Here is a 17,220-nt window from a genome sequence, read left to right on the forward strand (position 1 = left end):
ACCCGTTGTTACCAGCAGAGGGCCGAGGATCATTGTTTGCACCTGTTCCTCATTGGAGTTAGGGGAATTACCTCCCGGGAGCATATTTAAGCCCAGTACTGACAATCCTTCAGTGCTTGTGTGTCAAGTGTTCGCTCTTGCGCCAAGCCGGTAAGCACAAGGTAGACTCTGTCAGTCTTTTGGAGTCAGGTACTGTGCTGGTGGTTGCAAACAAAAAAGCTTAAAAGGTAAGGAAGGCGTTCCGCAGGTATTGTGTTCGCTGGCGCCTTCCTCAAAGGTTTTGGTTTTGGTTTTTCTTTCTTTGGACTCGTGTGAGTCAGTGGTTGGGGGACGTTGTCCCCTGGTATGTATTTTGGTTTGAGTTTTCTTCCCGAGCTGCGCCTTGAGGGTTTTATTTTCTCGTGCCTAGCTTTTTTTTTCGCTAGGTTGTATTTTCTTTTCGGCGGTCCCGGTCTGCTACCGTCAGTGCTGTGTGTCAAACACATATTTGGTTTTGAGTTTCGCCCTGTTTTGGAGGGTTGTTTTATTTTCCCAGCCGTTTTTGGCTTAATTTCTGTTATCATTCTAATTCGCCTTCGGGTTAGTTTTTGTTCCTCCCTCTGTTCTGGGAGTAGGGGTTATCGCCTTATATTGAGGTTTAGTGGCGAACACGTTTGCGTGCTCGCTTTAAAAGGGTTTCCCCTTTAGTCTCTACTGGCTCTCCGCTCAACCCCATCCTCACACGCCATGTTTAAAGAAAACATTTATTTTTAGAGAAGAGCATACAAAGCGAAATTATAATTTGGGCGATTGCCACAATGATGAATCATTGGGTTTCAAAATGTTGAATTTTAAATCAAGGTCAAAGCCCAGATTCCAAAAGAGACAGTCTGTACATAGGGTGCAGCCTAACTACAGCTGAGGCCAACAGTTCATCAGATGCGGCAGAAGTATGTGTCCTGTCAGTAAAGAGAGGTCCTGGTGGATATCGGCAAACTCCGCTGCTGGAGGGAAGACCAGTGCACATGGAAATTGACACTGGTGCAGCGGTTTCCCTGGTGTCTTATGCTGTATACAAAGAAACCTTGCAGCACCTTCCATTACAACCAACCAGCCTCAAACTGAAAACCTACACCGGGGAGTCAGTGCCGACCAAAGGCATCATTGTAAGTGCATCATTCTGACCAGGTGTTTAGTATCGCTGCAGACTTTCCTCTAGACGCGGTAACGTTGATTTTTGGATCTCTCCATTTCCCTCGGGGATACCACACTCACGCCGTCACCCAGTGCAAGGAACCTCGGCGTGGTGATGGACAGCAGACTGTCCCGCTCCGAGAACATTGCGGCGGTGACCCGGTCTTGCAGGTTCTTCCTGTACAACATACGGAGAATATGCCCCTTTCTCACCCCCTACTCGACCCAGCTCCTGGTCGAAGCGATGGTTCTGTCCCGCCTGGACTACTGCAATTCCCTCTTGGCTGGCCTCCCAGCGTCCGCCATCAGACCCCTCCAACTCATCCAGAATGCAGCAGCTCGTCTGGTCTTCAACCTTCCCAAATACTCACACGTCACCCCCCTGCTTACTTCCCTCCACTGGCTGCCTGTCATGGCTCGCATCAAATTCAAAACATTGGTGCTAGCCTTCCAAGCAGTTAAAGGGTCTTCCCCAGCTTATCTACAAAAAATCATCAGACCCTACACCCCTGCCAGACCTCTTCGCTCAGCCTCCACAGGCCACTTGGCACCTCCCCCTCTCCGAACCTCCACCTCACGCTCACGACTACTGTCTGTTCTGGCTCCACGGTGGTGGAACGAACTCCCCGTTGAGGTCAGAACTGTAGAATCTCTCCCCCCCTTCAAGCGCAAGCTGAAGACACACCTCTTCAAGCAGCACCTCTCCCCATCCCTCCCTACCTCCCTGTGAACCTTAATTGTTGTCTCTGTGACTTGCTTTGTGTATTGGTATTTTTAGTTGGCTAGGTAAGCAGTGTTTGGATAGTTAACTTTGGTCACTTTTGCTCTGTTTCTTTGTTTCTTTGTTCTCAAAAAAAAAAAAAAAAGGCCCTCGTCCTTATCTTTGTTGTACAGGTAGCAGTTGAAATTGTACTTCCCTCTAGGGTCTTTCAGCAAACTTATCCCTGGTTATGGGTATGCACTTTGTTGTACGTCGCTCTTGATAAGTGCGTCTGCCAAATGCCAATAATGTAATGTAATGTAATGTAAAAGGCATCATCAATGTCACAGTCCAGGTGAATGGGCAAACCGCTAAATTACCACTGTACGTGGTTGAGGGAAACTTGGCATCTCTGATGGGCCGTTCATGGCTTGAGGAACTGAGACTGCACTGGCCTACGATTTACAAGCTGTGCAAGGGTGGAAATGAATAACGTCTGACAAACGTCTTGAACAAACATGCTGTGGTGTGTCGTGAGCCACGGACCCCTTGCCGAGCTCAGACCTCACGTTCCCACGAGCAGTACCTCACAATGAGGTGTCTCGGGGACAAACTCAAGTACTCCGAACGTCCTGGAGCCCTGGTAAGTTCTACTGAACTTCCAGCCCAGTCTCGAAGTGAAGGGTGTGATGCAAATCTGGTAATCGATGTCCTGTATTCAATGTATTCCTCTAAAGAATCTTTATCACATATGATTATAGTAAGATATACTTTATTATAATCAATCAAAATAATAGAGTTATACAGATTACAGTGTACATATCATCTTTTGCAGTTTGCTAATCACATGCAAGTTACATATACCCCTCTTAGCTCTTTCTAAATTACCTTTCCACCACGATGTTTAAAAATCAAGGTACACCCTTCCTATATCCATCCTCTTTGGCCTTAGCCTTATCCTATAGCTCCCCCTTCTTGACGTTTAAAAAGAAACTATTCCTATAATATTATATTTATCTAAATATGATAATTTCTCTACATTTTTCTACTTTATATAGTACCCTAATGAGAAATAAAAGATATATAAAAGTAAACTTATAATATGTTACTTTTCCTACTTCTACAAGTAATATAGATTATAATTACCACTCCAGCTTGGTTATAATTGTTCTGCGTGGCTCTTTCTTCACCAGCTCGTAGATATCTTCTGAAGCCAAATTCTGGGATCCTGCTCTAAGGTCTAGAAGCTTATTCCTTATATATACCTTTTTTGATAAGAAATGCCCCCATTATGTCAAGCGGGAAGACATTTATCTTTTATATAACCTGTTTTTTAATGATCATATTAATTATTTCTGTTTTTCCAATTGTCATTTTCTCATACCTCAAAAGAACTGTCCCCAATATTTTATTTCATGGGCCCCTCTGGTTTGGGAATTTCCACCATCTTAATATACGAGTGGAAAAACACTAGCCCTTATGTTGTTTTTAATGAACCTATTCATCACTGGTGTCTGTGTCAGTTTCATAATCTCTCCTTGACTTCCTCCAAACTTTGATCTCATGCAAGCCAGACGTTAAAGCCTGCCACCATCTCAACACCCTCTTCAGGTGCCCCTTTTTGTGGCGCCTTAAGGGATCTACAAAGGACATCCAGCCAATAGCTGAGTGTAAATCATCCGCCATTAATCATAAATTTTCTTTCGGTATTGACATCCCTTCCGTTTTCCTTATTTTTGTTTTTCTTTAGCCAGGCATTGTGCCCCTCCCCTGTAGGGTTGGGGTATTCTCAGTCAGAACTTTAACCTTGCTCCTTAAAACCCTAAATCTAAGTCCCCCGACTTCAGACTCCTCTACTGACAAGTATGGCTGCTCATTCTCTGAACCACATATTTTTCTTCTTACGGGCATTCTTACGACCACCTCGATGGCGTGTGCGAGGGGTTAACAATGCATTCCTTTCTAACCCATCCCCCGTCAATCTCTCATCAGGGGGGCCTAGGGCCGGGTCCTCGACAGGTGTTCAAAGAGGAACTTGAAGGAAAAATGAAGGACATAACAGTCAACCTGAACATCAAGCCTGACAGCACACCAAAGTTCCTGAAGGCGAGACAAGTTCCCTACGCCATAAAGCCAAAAGTCGAAGCAGAGCTGGAATCCTTGGTCAAGAGTGGGGTGCTGGAGCCAATCAGCCGGAGTGAATGGGCCACTCCGATCGTGCCAGTAAAAAAAAAAAGATAACTCGGTGAGAATCTGCGGGGATTTCAAAGTCTCCATAAACCCGGTGCTAGAGGCTGAGCACTATCCACTTCCGCACATCGGGGATCTGTTCACCGGCTTGGCTGGAGGACAAAAATTCAGCCTACCTCCAGATGCAGGTCGAAGAGAAGTCGAGGAAGCTGCTCACGATAATCACTCACAAGGGCCTCTACCGATACTGCAGACTACCCTTTGGAATAACATCGGCTCCAGCTCTCTTCCAGCATGCGATGGACCAGATACTGAGCGGCTTAGCCGGAGTTCAATGCTATTTGGACGACATACTGGTCACCGGAAAGACAGAGCAAGAGCATCTGGAGAACCTGGATGCCACACTGCAGCGGCTGGAAGAATACGGACTTAGGGTCCGCAGATCAAAGTGTGAGTTTTCTGTTGAGTATTTGGGACATGTGATTGACTCTGAAGGCTTGCATAAGGCTTCATCCAAAATCAAGGCAATCATGGAAGCACCAGCACCCCAGAATGTGAGTCAACTATGCTCTTATCTGGGGCTCCTCAACTACTACGGAAAGTTCATCCAGAACCTGTCTTCTCTACTGAGACCACTGCACCAGCTGTTGTGCCACGGCAAAGCCTGGAAATGGACTCAGCAATGTGAGGTTGCATTTGCCCAATCTAAAAAAGTGCTGCTTAAGTCTGATGTCCTAACGCATTTAGACACTACACTACCCTTACAACTGGCATGTGATGCTTCCCCTTATGGGGTGGGGGCAGTTGTTTCTCACATCATGCCCAGTGGTGAAGAGTTACCTATCGCGTTCGCCTCACGCACACTAAGCAAAGCCGAGTGCAATTATGCACAAATAGAACGAGAAGCACTGGGGATTGTTTTTGGTGTCAGAAAGTTTCATCAATATCTCTTTGGGAGGAAGTTTGTTCTTCTGACAGACCACCGCCCCCTAACAACAATCTTCGGACCCCATACTGGCATTCCATCCTTAGCAGCCGGATGGATGCAAAGATGGGCCTTGTTGTTGTCTGCCCACGACTATGACATCAAATACCGCAAGTCTGAGCTGCATGCAAACGCAGATAGCCTCTCTAGACTCCCCCTGCCTGTGGACCGTGCTGAGCCATCGCAGGCCGGCATTTTGTACTTCAGACAAGTGGAGGAAGCTCCCATCACTGCTGCACAAGTAAAGAGGCACACCCGGAATGACCCTGTGCTAGCAACGCTGATGGATGCAGTGATCAACGGAGGAGGTATGGATCTCCCCGTGCTAAAGCCATACCTCACAAGAAGGAATGAGCTCTCCGTGCAGGCAGGATGTCTCCTAAGGGGAGGAAGAGTGATTATCCCACTTGTGCTGCAGAAAAGGCTACTGCAACAGCTACATGAAGGACACTGTGGGATTTTCCGCATGAAAGAGCTTGCCAGAAGCTACTTTTGGTGGCCTGGACTCGATGGGCAGATTGAAGAGACAGCAAGAACATGCCCATCATGTCAACAAGTTCGCTGCATGCCACAGCCAGCCCCTCTCCATCCATGGGACTGGCCAGAGGCACCATAGCAGCGTGTTCATGTGGATTTTGCTGGCCCATGTGAGGAGAGGATGTTCCTGGTGGTGGTAGATGCCCACAGCAAGTGGCCGGAAGTGTCCATAATGAGATCGACCACAGCAGAGAAGACCATAGAGAAACTTGGTGAAATGTTCAGTCGATTTGGGTTTCCAGAACAACTGGTGAGCGATAAAGACCCCCAGTTTGTCTCACAAGAGTTTGAGAGATTCCTTGAGGCAAATGGAGTACAACACATCCGCTCTGTTCCCTATCACCCAGCTACCAATGGATTAGCTGAGAGATTTGTTCAGAGCATGAAAAACACTCACCCAGGAGGCACCTCAGGCTATGGAACCTGTTTCTTCAGGACCCAGTCCTGCAGCTGTTTCAGAGACTGAACTGTGAACATGTCCCACACCACGGCCTGTTCCGGTGACAGTCAGCGTGAATCAGCCGGCTGGCGGTGCTATTAGCCGCTATTCGCATAGAGAACGGCGGCCTCCAAAACGCCTAGATCTATAGTGGTGACCTACCCAGTAGAATGGGGCAGAATAATCTCCAAAAAATGTGTTCCTGGTGGTTAGGGATACACCTGTTCATTAAGTGGGGAGGAGTATGTCATATATTTGGGCATTGGGTGTTATACTCTGTTACTGCCACCTATTGGCTAGTGCCTTACTAACTGTTCTGATTTAAGAGACCTTCGGGTCACATGTTTCTGGAAGTAAAATAAAGGGACGGCTGTCCTGGTATTGTTCAAGTCCGTCTCCGTCTGATTTATGTTGTAGCAAGAGTTTAAATGGGAATGAAACTCAGGCAATATAAAATTTTATGCTCTCTTCCGAGTTTCAGTTCTGAAATTATGAAAGGGGAGGGAATGATTATATTCCCTTGCTCCCTCCAAGGGCACAAAATGCTTCCAGCAAGAATGAAAATCCCACAATGCAATGTTCTTTAAGATGGACTGGCTGGAATACCCTGAGTTGCACTGTTACACACTGTCAGTGGGCAGGTGGGGTGGTGTTCCTCTGGTGGTGGTGCCATAAAAGTTAACAACCTTCCACAACAACACCCAATTCTATTCCAGTCGGCCATAGTCCCTTCTCTGCACCTTGTTAGGGCGCAGGAAGGGCTGACTAGGGAAGTCCATCTTTTCCCTTGTCAATCACCCTGTCTCAGTACTCTCAGGGTTCAATCACTGGAATGAAGTTGTTTCTCTCAGGTAAGCTAGGCTATTAAGTTAGGCTATTGTTTTACTGGCTGGCAGGCCACAGCTTTTGTTGTAGGAGGAGCCAATACTTTGCACCCTGCTCAGGGTATAATTACTGGCACACCTGAACTCACTTCAGTGTGCATTAGTGTTCTGCAGTGGGTTGGTTGCATTTTCTGTATTCAGCGTCAGTGTTATTTAAGCAGTTGTGTAGCGCACCAGCGGCAGCTGTGTGCGGCAGCCTCGGCTACTTGCCTCGGCGTACGAAGTCGCAGGCGTACAGAGTCGGGGGTGTCTATCTGCGGGTGTCCATCCAGGCTGTCTGAGAGCCTGATGTTTGATTTTGTTTTTGCTGCCTGCCCTCATTCCACTGTGTAGTATTCCCCTTGTCCTCCCTAGTTCCCTCCATGTGTTTCCTTCCCATCCCTGTCCTCTCTCCTCTCCCCAGGTCCCAGTCAGGTAGGAGGTTCGCCTCCCGCCAACATGGGCAGAATATCTCTAACCTCATCTTTCCTCCCAGATCCCCTGGTATTGATCTCTGTGTGGCTGGTGGCCTCTGGAACTGCCAGTCCGCCGTCCAGAAAGCAGACTTCATATCTGCCTATGCCTCCCACCTCAACCTTGACTTTCTTGCTTTAACTGAAACGTGGCTCTCACCAGAGAACACGGCCACCCCGGCTGCCCTTTCCTCTGCCTTCTCTTTTTCCCACACACCCAGATCCTCTGGCAGAGGAGGTGGCACAGGTCTCCTAATCTCATCCTCATGGAGATCTAGTGTCTTCTCCTCATCCCTCTCCTTCTCCTCTTTTGAATTTCATGCGGTTTCTGTTACTCTGCCGTGCAAACTGTTTATCATTGTTGTTTATCGCCCCCCGGGTCCTCTGGGGAACTTTTTGGATGAGATGGACATCCTCCTCAGCTCCTCACCTGTCAATGACACCCCCCTGATCCTCCTGGGTGACTTCAACCTCAACTCAGAGTCCACCCAGTCTACCGTTCTCTCCCTCCTCTCTTCTTTTGACCTTACCCTCACTCTTTCCCCTCCCACCCACAAAGCAGGCAACCTTCTTGACCTCATCTTCACAAGGAGCTGCACAACAACCAACCTCTCTGTAACACCACTCCATATATCTGACCACTCCTTCATCTCTTTCTCTCTTCCACTCTCTTCTAACACCCATCCATCTCTCCCACCATCCACTGTCACCTGTCGACGGAACCTACGCCACCTGTCTTCCTCCACCCTCTCATCTACAATCCTCTCCTCCCTACCATCTGCGGAGTCTTTCTCTCGACTGTCTACCGATGATGCGGCTACAACTCTCATGTCCTCCCTCTCATCTTCCTTTGACTCTCTGTGTCCCCTCACCACCAAACTAGCTCGGGCCTCCCCCCCCAGTCCCTGGCTTTCTGATGCTCTACGAGCTGTCCGAACCGAACTGCGGGCGGCGGAGAGAAAATGGAAAAGGTCCTGTCTCCCCAGTGATATGGCTTCCTTCCATGCCCTCTTATCATCTTTCCATTCCTCTGTCTCTCTAGCTAAATCTTCCTTCTTTCACTCGAAAATTAACGCGGCCGCCTCTAATCCCCGCAAACTGTTTTCAACTTTCTCCTCTCTTCTGGCCCCCCCTCCCCCCCCACCCCCCTCATCACTCACACCTGATGACTTTGAAGGTCGATGCTATTCGCAATTCCTTCTCCCAACCCTCCACCCCTGCTGACCCTCCTACCCTCCCCAACTCCCTAACCTCCTTTTCTCCCCTCTCTGACGCCGACACGCTGAAACTCCTTACTTCCCACCGCCCGACCACCTGTCCTCTTGACCCCATCCCCTCTCCCCTCCTACAATCTATATCTGAGGACATTCTCCCTTTTCTCTCCTCTCTAATCAACACCTCCCTCTCTTCCGGCACCATGCCCTCTTCCCTGAAGAGGGCCAGAGTCACTCCCCTCCTCAAAAAACCTACTCTCGATCCCTCTGCCCTGAACAACTACCGGCCTGTCTCTCTTCTTCCCTTTCTTGCTAAAACCCTGGAACGGGCAGTCTGCTCCCAACTGTCCACTTATCTTCTCCACAACAATCTCCATGACCCCAACCAGTCTGGCTTCAAGAGTGGCCACTCCACTGAAACCGCCCTGCTCGCGGTCACTGAGGCACTCCACTCTGCTAAAGCAAAATCCCTCTCCTCTGTCCTCATCTTCCTCGACCTGTCGGCCGCCTTCGATACAGTCAACCATGAGATTCTGCTCTCATCGCTGTCTGGGATGGGTGTCACAGGTTCTGCACTCGCTTGGTTTTCCTCCTACCTCTCTGGTCGCTCCTACCAGGTGACTTGGAGGGGCGCACTCTCCGACCCTCAACCCCTACGAACTGGAGTCCCGCAGGGCTCGGTTCTTGGGCCTCTCCTCTTCTCGCTATACACCATGTCTCTTGGCTCTGTTATCTCTTCCCACGGCTTCTCTTATCACTCCTACGCTGATGACACCCAACTCTTCATTTCCTTCCCCCCTGACACCCAAATCACCACACAGATCTCTGCCTGCTTGGCTGATATCTCTGCATGGATGACTTCCCATCACCTGAAGCTCAACCTTGCCAAAACTGAGCTTCTCTACATCCCTGCTAAGTCCTCTCCGTCAATCGACCTCTCACTGACTGTGGAGGACTTTGTAGTTTCCTCCTCCCGTACGGCAAAGAATCTTGGGGTGACTCTTGATAACTGCCTCTCCCTGGCTCCACAAGTATCCTCCACTGCCAGAACCTGCAGGTTCTTTCTGTTTAATATACGCCGCATCCGTCATCTCCTGACGGAGAAAGCCACCCAGCTCCTAGTCCAGGCGCTCGTCATTTCCCGCCTGGATTACTGCAACTCCCTCCTAGCCGGTCTCCCACCGTGCGCCATCAAGCCCCTCCAGCTGGTCCAGAATGCTGCAGCCCGCTTGATCACCAGTCAGCCCAGGTCGGCTCATGTCACCCCGCTTCTCATTGGCCTCCACTGGCTTCCTATTGCCGCACGCATCCGATTCAAGGCCCTAGTGTTGGCATTTCAGGCTGCTAAGGGGACTGCCCCACATTACATACAATCCCTGATCACTCCCTACTCCCCAGCTAGACCACTCCGGTCTGCCAGCTCTGGTCGCCTTACGGTTCCCTCTCTACGGGCACCTGGCGGTCGAGCTGCACGTTCACGCCTGTTTTCCGTTCTGGTTCCGCAGTGGTGGAATGACTTGCCTACCACTGTCAGGACAGCAGAATCCCTCCCCCTATTTCGACGCAGACTCAAAACACACCTCTTCAAACTCTACCTTAGTCCCCCCTCCTGATTTACCCTGCCCCCCCCTTCTGATACCCCTATCCCTGTCTAACCCCCCCCCCGCCCCCCCAAAAAAAAAAAAAAAAAAAAAAAAAAAAAAAAAAAAAATTGCACTTATGATGACGACTATATGTTTAGAACAGCAGTCCAGGTGTATTTTTCTAATTCTGGATGTGATGCTTTGACTTGTGGTAGAACCTATGCACTTGTAAGTCGCTTTGGATTAAAAGCGTCTGCCAAATGACTAAAATGTAAATGTAATGTAAAGTAAGCATGGGGCGTTTCATGACAAAGCAGGTTTAGGGTATTTTCATGTTTAGAATTATTTTGCTTGTTTCAATGTGACTGGTGCAATGGTCTAAATTCCAGAACAGTATACCTTGGACTTGGTAACCATCCAAGAACCTGGGGAGAACTGTGGAAACATGCCCCTGTGAAGCATGTATCTCTTGACCAGCACCCACCACCTGGAGAGCAATGCTTCTAAATCTGAATTGACTAAATTTGTATTTGGACCATTTTTCAGATTGAGAGATCAAAGGTCTGGTTTTGGCTTATAAGCATGGGAAACCAAGCAATCAGGGCAGACTGCCATGCACACCAAGCTTCTATGTACAGGGTGTCTGTAGCCAGACCCCCATATGTAGCTTTTGTTACCAGGTAGGAATTTTAAGACTCTGTGATTTGATTTATTTTGTAATACCTTTATTTATATTTAATTTGTAATTGAATGTGATTAAGTGAGTAGCCTGCCTGGTAAAATAAATAGTTAAAACTTGATCTGCGTGGTTTCGCTTACTGAACACTCACTGTTACACAGGGAATGCTTGGATGCCCCCCTCGAGTTGTTCTTGGGAGGAAGCACATTTACGCTGACTGTATCATGGTGTATTGCACACGTAGACCTCTGACAGTAAATCAATCTCCTCCGCCTTACCTTATCATTCATGTTGAGAACGGGGATAGCTAATGTTGGTCTTCTTGGGTCCCTGAGCTGATCAGACACACCCAAAAGTAGCATCTTACGCAACCTCTGAAATAACCGTAGACCTTTAGAGTGTGAGACATGCACATAACGCGTGATGTGACATGTGGTGGGACCAGCAGAGGACTGTTCAGGGAGTCTGTTACAGTACAGGATTCCTTTGACGATCAAGTCTAAATTATCAATAATGCTCAAATTTGAGATATAAATTACATCATATTACTAAAATGGAGTCAGTTGTAACAAAGGTAGATTTATTGGCTCTATTGTGGTGATTCTTGGTCAGCCCGGACCAGTAGAAAGGAGAAGGCAGAGTGGTACTACTTCTTTGTACCTTGGTTTATTTATTGGCTGATCTAGTCTCTCCGCATAGCGGTCAGTAACATTCAACCCAACTAACTTTCTTTCAGCAACACCAGATGCCTTCGCCTGCACTAAATTCCAGCGTTGGGTTTGCGTGGGGTTTTACAGTTCCATGCGTGATGAAGAGAATCGGCTAATCAGTGCACTTTCAAATGGAAGAGGCAATAGGCTTGGTTCGGGAATTTTGGCTGGTTCGGGAATAATTAATGAGTGAGGAATCGGAGAGGGGATTAAAAACAGAGAATTTAACTTTGTCAGATACTTTAACCTACATGGTTTTTTTGGCGAGTTATTCATGAACATTCCAAAGTCATCTGATGGGAAAAGCCAAGGTTACTTCCTGTTTAAGTTGGGAGGCGGTTCAGTTCTTTTTGGGTTTGTTCATCTATCTTGCAGAGTGCTGCTGAGTTTGCCTGTTGCATGTCACAAGTGTAGTCAGGAAGTGCCTCCTCATGTTCCCTTCCCTTGCTTCAAGGGGAAAATCCCCTAAATGCCAGGATGGAATATGGAGGCCATGCAAAATGGGGTTCTCTCCTCCTGCCTGAGGGTCTGAATCCAAGCTCCCAGCAAGAAAGGACATCCAGCAGTGCAATGTCCCATGCATGAAGAAGAGAGATCAGCATGCTTTTAAATTGAAAATGGCTAGGGTTCTACAGTATTGTGCAAAGGTTTTAGGCAGGTGTGTAAAATGCTGTAAAATAAGAATGCTTTCAAAAATAGAAATGTTAATCGTTTATTACATTACATTACATTACGTGGCATTTAACAGACGCTCTTATCCAGAGCGACGTACAACAAAGTGCAAATCAAACACAAGAACAAGTGCAAAAGTGGACCTGAGAGGACAGTACAGTTCCGATTCCTAGTGTAAACATACAGAAATTCAGAACCCTTGAAGAGTACAATCAACTTTCAAACTAGCATACCACAGTTGGCAGCTAGAATAGAACAGCCAGTAAAAACAACAATACCTCTACAAGTAACGATATCTATACCTAAGTGCCATTATGGTCTAAGGCTAATCACGGTGATTGTGAGTTGGGGAGGGAAAGGTGTAGCCTGAAGAGATGGGTCTTCAGTCTGCGCTTGAAGGAGGTCAGAGACTCTGCCGTTCTGACATCCACCGGGAGGTCATTCCACCACTGTGGGACCAGGACAGACAGCAGTCGTGAGCGTGAAGTGCAGGTGTGGCGAGGGGGAGGCGCCAGACGGCACGAAGTGGCAGAACGGAGGGGTCTTGTGGTGTATAGATCTTGATAAGGGATTGAATATATACAGAGGCTGATCCTTTAACTGCCTGGTATGCAAGCACCAAAGTTTTAAATTTGATGTGAGCCATAACAGGCAGCCAGTGGAGGTTGCTGAGCAGGGGGGTGACATGTGAATGTCTGGGAACATTGAATACCAGACGGGCTGCAGCATTCTGGATGAGTTGTAGGGGTCTGATGGCAGATGCTGGAAGGCCAGCCAGCAGAGAATTGCAATAGTCCAGGTGGGACAGGACCATTGCTTGAACAAGGAGCTGAGTGGAGTAGGTGGTGAGAAAGGGTCGGATTCTCCGGATGTTGTACAGGAAGAACCTGCACGCCCGGGTCACCGTAGCGATGTTCTTGGAGAAGGATAGCCTGTTGTCCATCACCACTCCAAGGTTTCTTGCACTAGGGGATGAGGTCACTGTGGTATCTTCTAGTGAGATGGAGAAATCAGAGAAGGGAGAGGTTAAAGCAGGGATGAAGATCACCTCCGTCTTATCTGGGTTGAGCTTTAGATGGTGGTTGCCCATCCAGCTCTGGATGTCTCTCAGGCAGGCGGAGATACGGGTAGAGACCTGTGTGTCTGATGGGGGGAAGGAGAGAAAGAGTTGGGTGTCATCGGCATAACAATGATAGGAGATGCCATGAGCAGAGATAACGGGGCCAAGGGATCTCGTGTAGATGGAGAAGAGGGGGGTCCGAGGACTGAGCCCTGGGGGACTCCTGTAACAAGGGGGCGAGGGGTTGACACTCCTCCAGCCCACGTCACCTGGGAGGACCAGCCAGAGAGATAAGATTGGATCCACTCTAAGGCTGTGCCACAGATCCCTGTAGATGCCAGGGAGGCTAAGAGGATGGAGTGGTTGACCATGTCGAACGCCGCAGAGAGGTCAAGAAGGATCAGGACAGAGGAGAGAGAGGTTGCTCGTGCAGCCTGAAGGGACTCGTTGACAGAGAGGAGTGCAGTCTCCGTCGAGTGGCCAGGTCTGAAGCCGGACTGGTGGGGGTCCAGCAGATTATTCTGAGAGAGGAAGGAAGAGAGTTGGTTGGAGGCGGCTCGTTCAATGGATTTGGATAGAAAAGGAAGGAGAGATACCAGATGGTAGTTTTGAATGCAGGAGGGGTCTAGAGTGGGTTTCTTTAGGAGCGGGGTGATGTAGGACTCTGGGGGCAAGGCAGGAGGGTGATAGAGAGCGGAGGTTACATCGGACAGAAACAGTGGGGGTGAGAGAATGGGAGGGAGGCAGAGGGGCTCCACTTCTCTATATTTGGTTCTTATCATGTTTAGAGGAAATATTGATGCTTTTAAGCCAGATTATGTCTGAATTTGCTTTGCAGACTAAAAGTCCCATAATCACAATATTACCTCTTAATCTAACCTCTAGAATAGGCTAGATGAAGAAGCTTGATTTATTTTATTTTTTAGGGAGGGAATGCAAAACCTCAGTCTACAGAAAGACGTTTTTAAAAGAAATGTGGAAAAAGGTAGAGTCACGGATAACCACACAAGAGTCTGTGATATCCTCACACTGTGAAATGCACTGGGGAACATTCGTTTGAGTTGAAGTTTTGCCTACTTTCCCTGCTAATCTACAGTAAAAACAGAAAAACAAACTTCCCATAACAGACCTTTCCGAATAAACGTACATGCAGGCATCGACATGTATGAATCATCTGGGAATAACTTCAATAACTGATACAAACAGATTGAGAACTGGGCTATAGTCAAATCCAAGAAATATTCTGCACTCTGCACTCATTCTCCCAAAGTCACTTGCTTTGGGAGAATGTGACATAGCAACATAACATAAATAACCTGCAGACCAACAGACCAACTGGGAGGAGCAAAGGTGAAAAAATATATGTATAAAAAAAATCGAAAACCTGAGTCCGACAGTTTATGGAACTTAACAACCACTTTCAGTGCGATTCCAACGGACTAATTTGTTGTTTGTTTGGTTTTTTTTAACTGGTTTTTGCTGACTACGTCTATCTTATTCCTGCACTCGTCTTGAACAATAAAAAAAAAAAAAACTTTGAGATTTCGTGGTCTGCAACGGAGCCCTGAATCTGTGTCCGAGCCAAAAAAAAAAAACTTTTTATGTTTTGGCTATGTTGTAGGCAAGCCTATAATGGAGAGTACTAGATGGTTAGGCTATATGTATGTGGAGGTGCACATCAGTCTAGCGGTGCCTATAGTCTGTGGTGGCGAAAATGAAATGTGGCACAAGCAGTTTTTCTGATGCACTGACTTTCTTCAGTACTGATGAGAAGGTTCTTAAGAGAATGTTGACAGAAGACAGCTTCTTAGATTGGAATAAATACTTCAAAATTGGAGGTGGATAATTTTCTTCTTCCTTTTTAACCTTTCTAGCCATTGCAACCATGTGTTTTTATGATTAATATTATGGGTTTCTCTTGTTTTCTGAAGGGATTGACATCCTTCATACCACCATGTTGAAGGACATCTCTGCCACAAAAGATGTCACAATGAGGCCGTGTCACCTCCTGGAATTACAAGACCCAAATCACCCAATGGTGTGGAACTGAATGTCCTCTCATTGGCACAGAGACCTTCCTGAAGTTTATTGACTGAATGAAATCCAAATGACTGGTCATAAAATAGGCCTCTACCTAAGTCCTGTGTTCCTGTCCTTCCCCACAGAGATGTGGAGGCCATGATCTCCTCCCTCAATGAATTCCATGTCGGTTTGGTGAATGAAACCTGGAAACGTGGAGGTGATGAAAATGGTTTTCAACGAATCAAACATCTGATAAGCCACTTCCCCACGTTGCATCACTGATGAAGAAGGCCGTCCAGTTTCCTGGGTGCTGCTGTATGATTACTGTGCCATGGGGATGCTGTACACCCTGCCAGAGCACAGGGGGAAGGGCTATGCCAAGATCCCGGTGAGCACCATGGCAGCAAGGCTCCATGCCCAGGGTTACCCTGTGTACTGCTACATCGAGGAGGAGAACCAGGTCTCCTACAGGCTCTTTAAGAAACTGGGCTTTACTGAGGACCCCTCTTACAGGGCTGCCTGGTTTTGATTCAGTCAGGTTTAAAAAGTCTAAAACGAATCATTATATCAGAAATAAAAACTTTAAAAGATGGCTGTTTTCAGACATTTCAAAACAATTAGTGTTAGACAATAAAACTACTTTAATGGGGCAGTGCGGTTCCTGTGCTCAGTGCAACTTAACAAGAAGTGTAGTTTCTTCAACGATCATCCTAGCATGGGTGAAGAGATTAACATAAAATGGATGATTAACTAACAGCAACAATGTCCGTACCCTCGTCCGTGGAGGCCTGTGGTGGGAAAAGGGGTTAGCGTTGGGTTAGCATTGGGCTCCCAGCAGGACAGGAAGGCAGCCAAGGCCTGCTGCTTTAATCCACTGGACTCTGCTGCTTTAATCCACTGGACTCTGCTTGTCTTCTGGACCATCTTCAGTGAGAGGGGCTAGGGTTGGACGGCAGAACTTTAAAGTAAATAACAGATGTTTATAGAAAATGTAAAGTTGGCCTCAGTTCACTGCTGTGTGGCCTAATTTAGCACTGCCACAGATTCAGTGCATCCACACCCATCACTGACCCATTTGTAGGTTATAAACAAAATACAAGTCTTCAGAGAAACCTGAATATTGAAAATTATATTTTGATATATGTATTCCTTATTAGCCAAAGGTATTGAAAGAAGATTGGCTTATTTGGCGATTCAGTAAGCAGTGCATTTCACCGCACTTTTCATAGCTGGAATACCTCGGGGAATCAAGCCCAGCCATGTTCTCGTGCGGCCGCAGATATCTCGTTTTAACACAATATCTTAGTCATGGAATAACTCCTTTAAATATTTCTGCCATTGTAAAACAATTGGCCACTATAGACTGCCCATTAATTCGTTTCCATATCACCACAAGCATCCATGTTTTTGCTCCCAGAAGAGTGGTGTTGTTGTCCACTTGGTTAGTGATATATCGCCATCTAGTGGCCACATGCTGTACCCATGTGCAGGATTGTTTCATCCTGTCAATGCTTCCTTCACTAAACCCTCTCAACATTATACCTTTTCGACCGGTCAAAATGGCTTCTATACTATTGTTTTAAGCTCCTATTAAAAAAAAAAACCTTGGGCTTTGAGCCACTTCATATTGGGCTTGGGACTTTAAAGGTTAACAGACACAATGTTCTTTGAAACTTGCAACCATGCAATTTAGTCCAGTTTAGTGGATCTGTGTGAGTGTGTGTGTGTGTGTGTGTGTGGCTGGGACTCTGCAGCACACACACACGCATGCATGCACACACAGCAGGATGCAGAGACCATGATCTGATGGTGACCAAAAAAACAAACCCAAAGTAATTTTAATAACCCGAGAAGGTTTTTTTTGGTGCCATGAGATTATTGATAGGGAATTTATTAATATGCTTTTCTGAAAAAAACTGA

The 17,220-nt window shown here is 47.1% G+C and overlaps 1 pseudogene; it reads left to right on the forward strand.

Moving 5' to 3' along the window:
• The first annotated feature begins 3,919 nt into the window (after positions 1-3,919).
• On the forward strand, positions 3,920-16,370 carry LOC133118020 (uncharacterized; annotated as a pseudogene).
• The last annotated feature ends 850 nt before the right edge of the window (positions 16,371-17,220 follow it).

This window comes from Conger conger, chromosome 18 (assembly GCF_963514075.1).
Source record: "Conger conger chromosome 18, fConCon1.1, whole genome shotgun sequence".
Taxonomy (NCBI): Eukaryota; Metazoa; Chordata; class Actinopteri; order Anguilliformes; family Congridae; genus Conger; species Conger conger.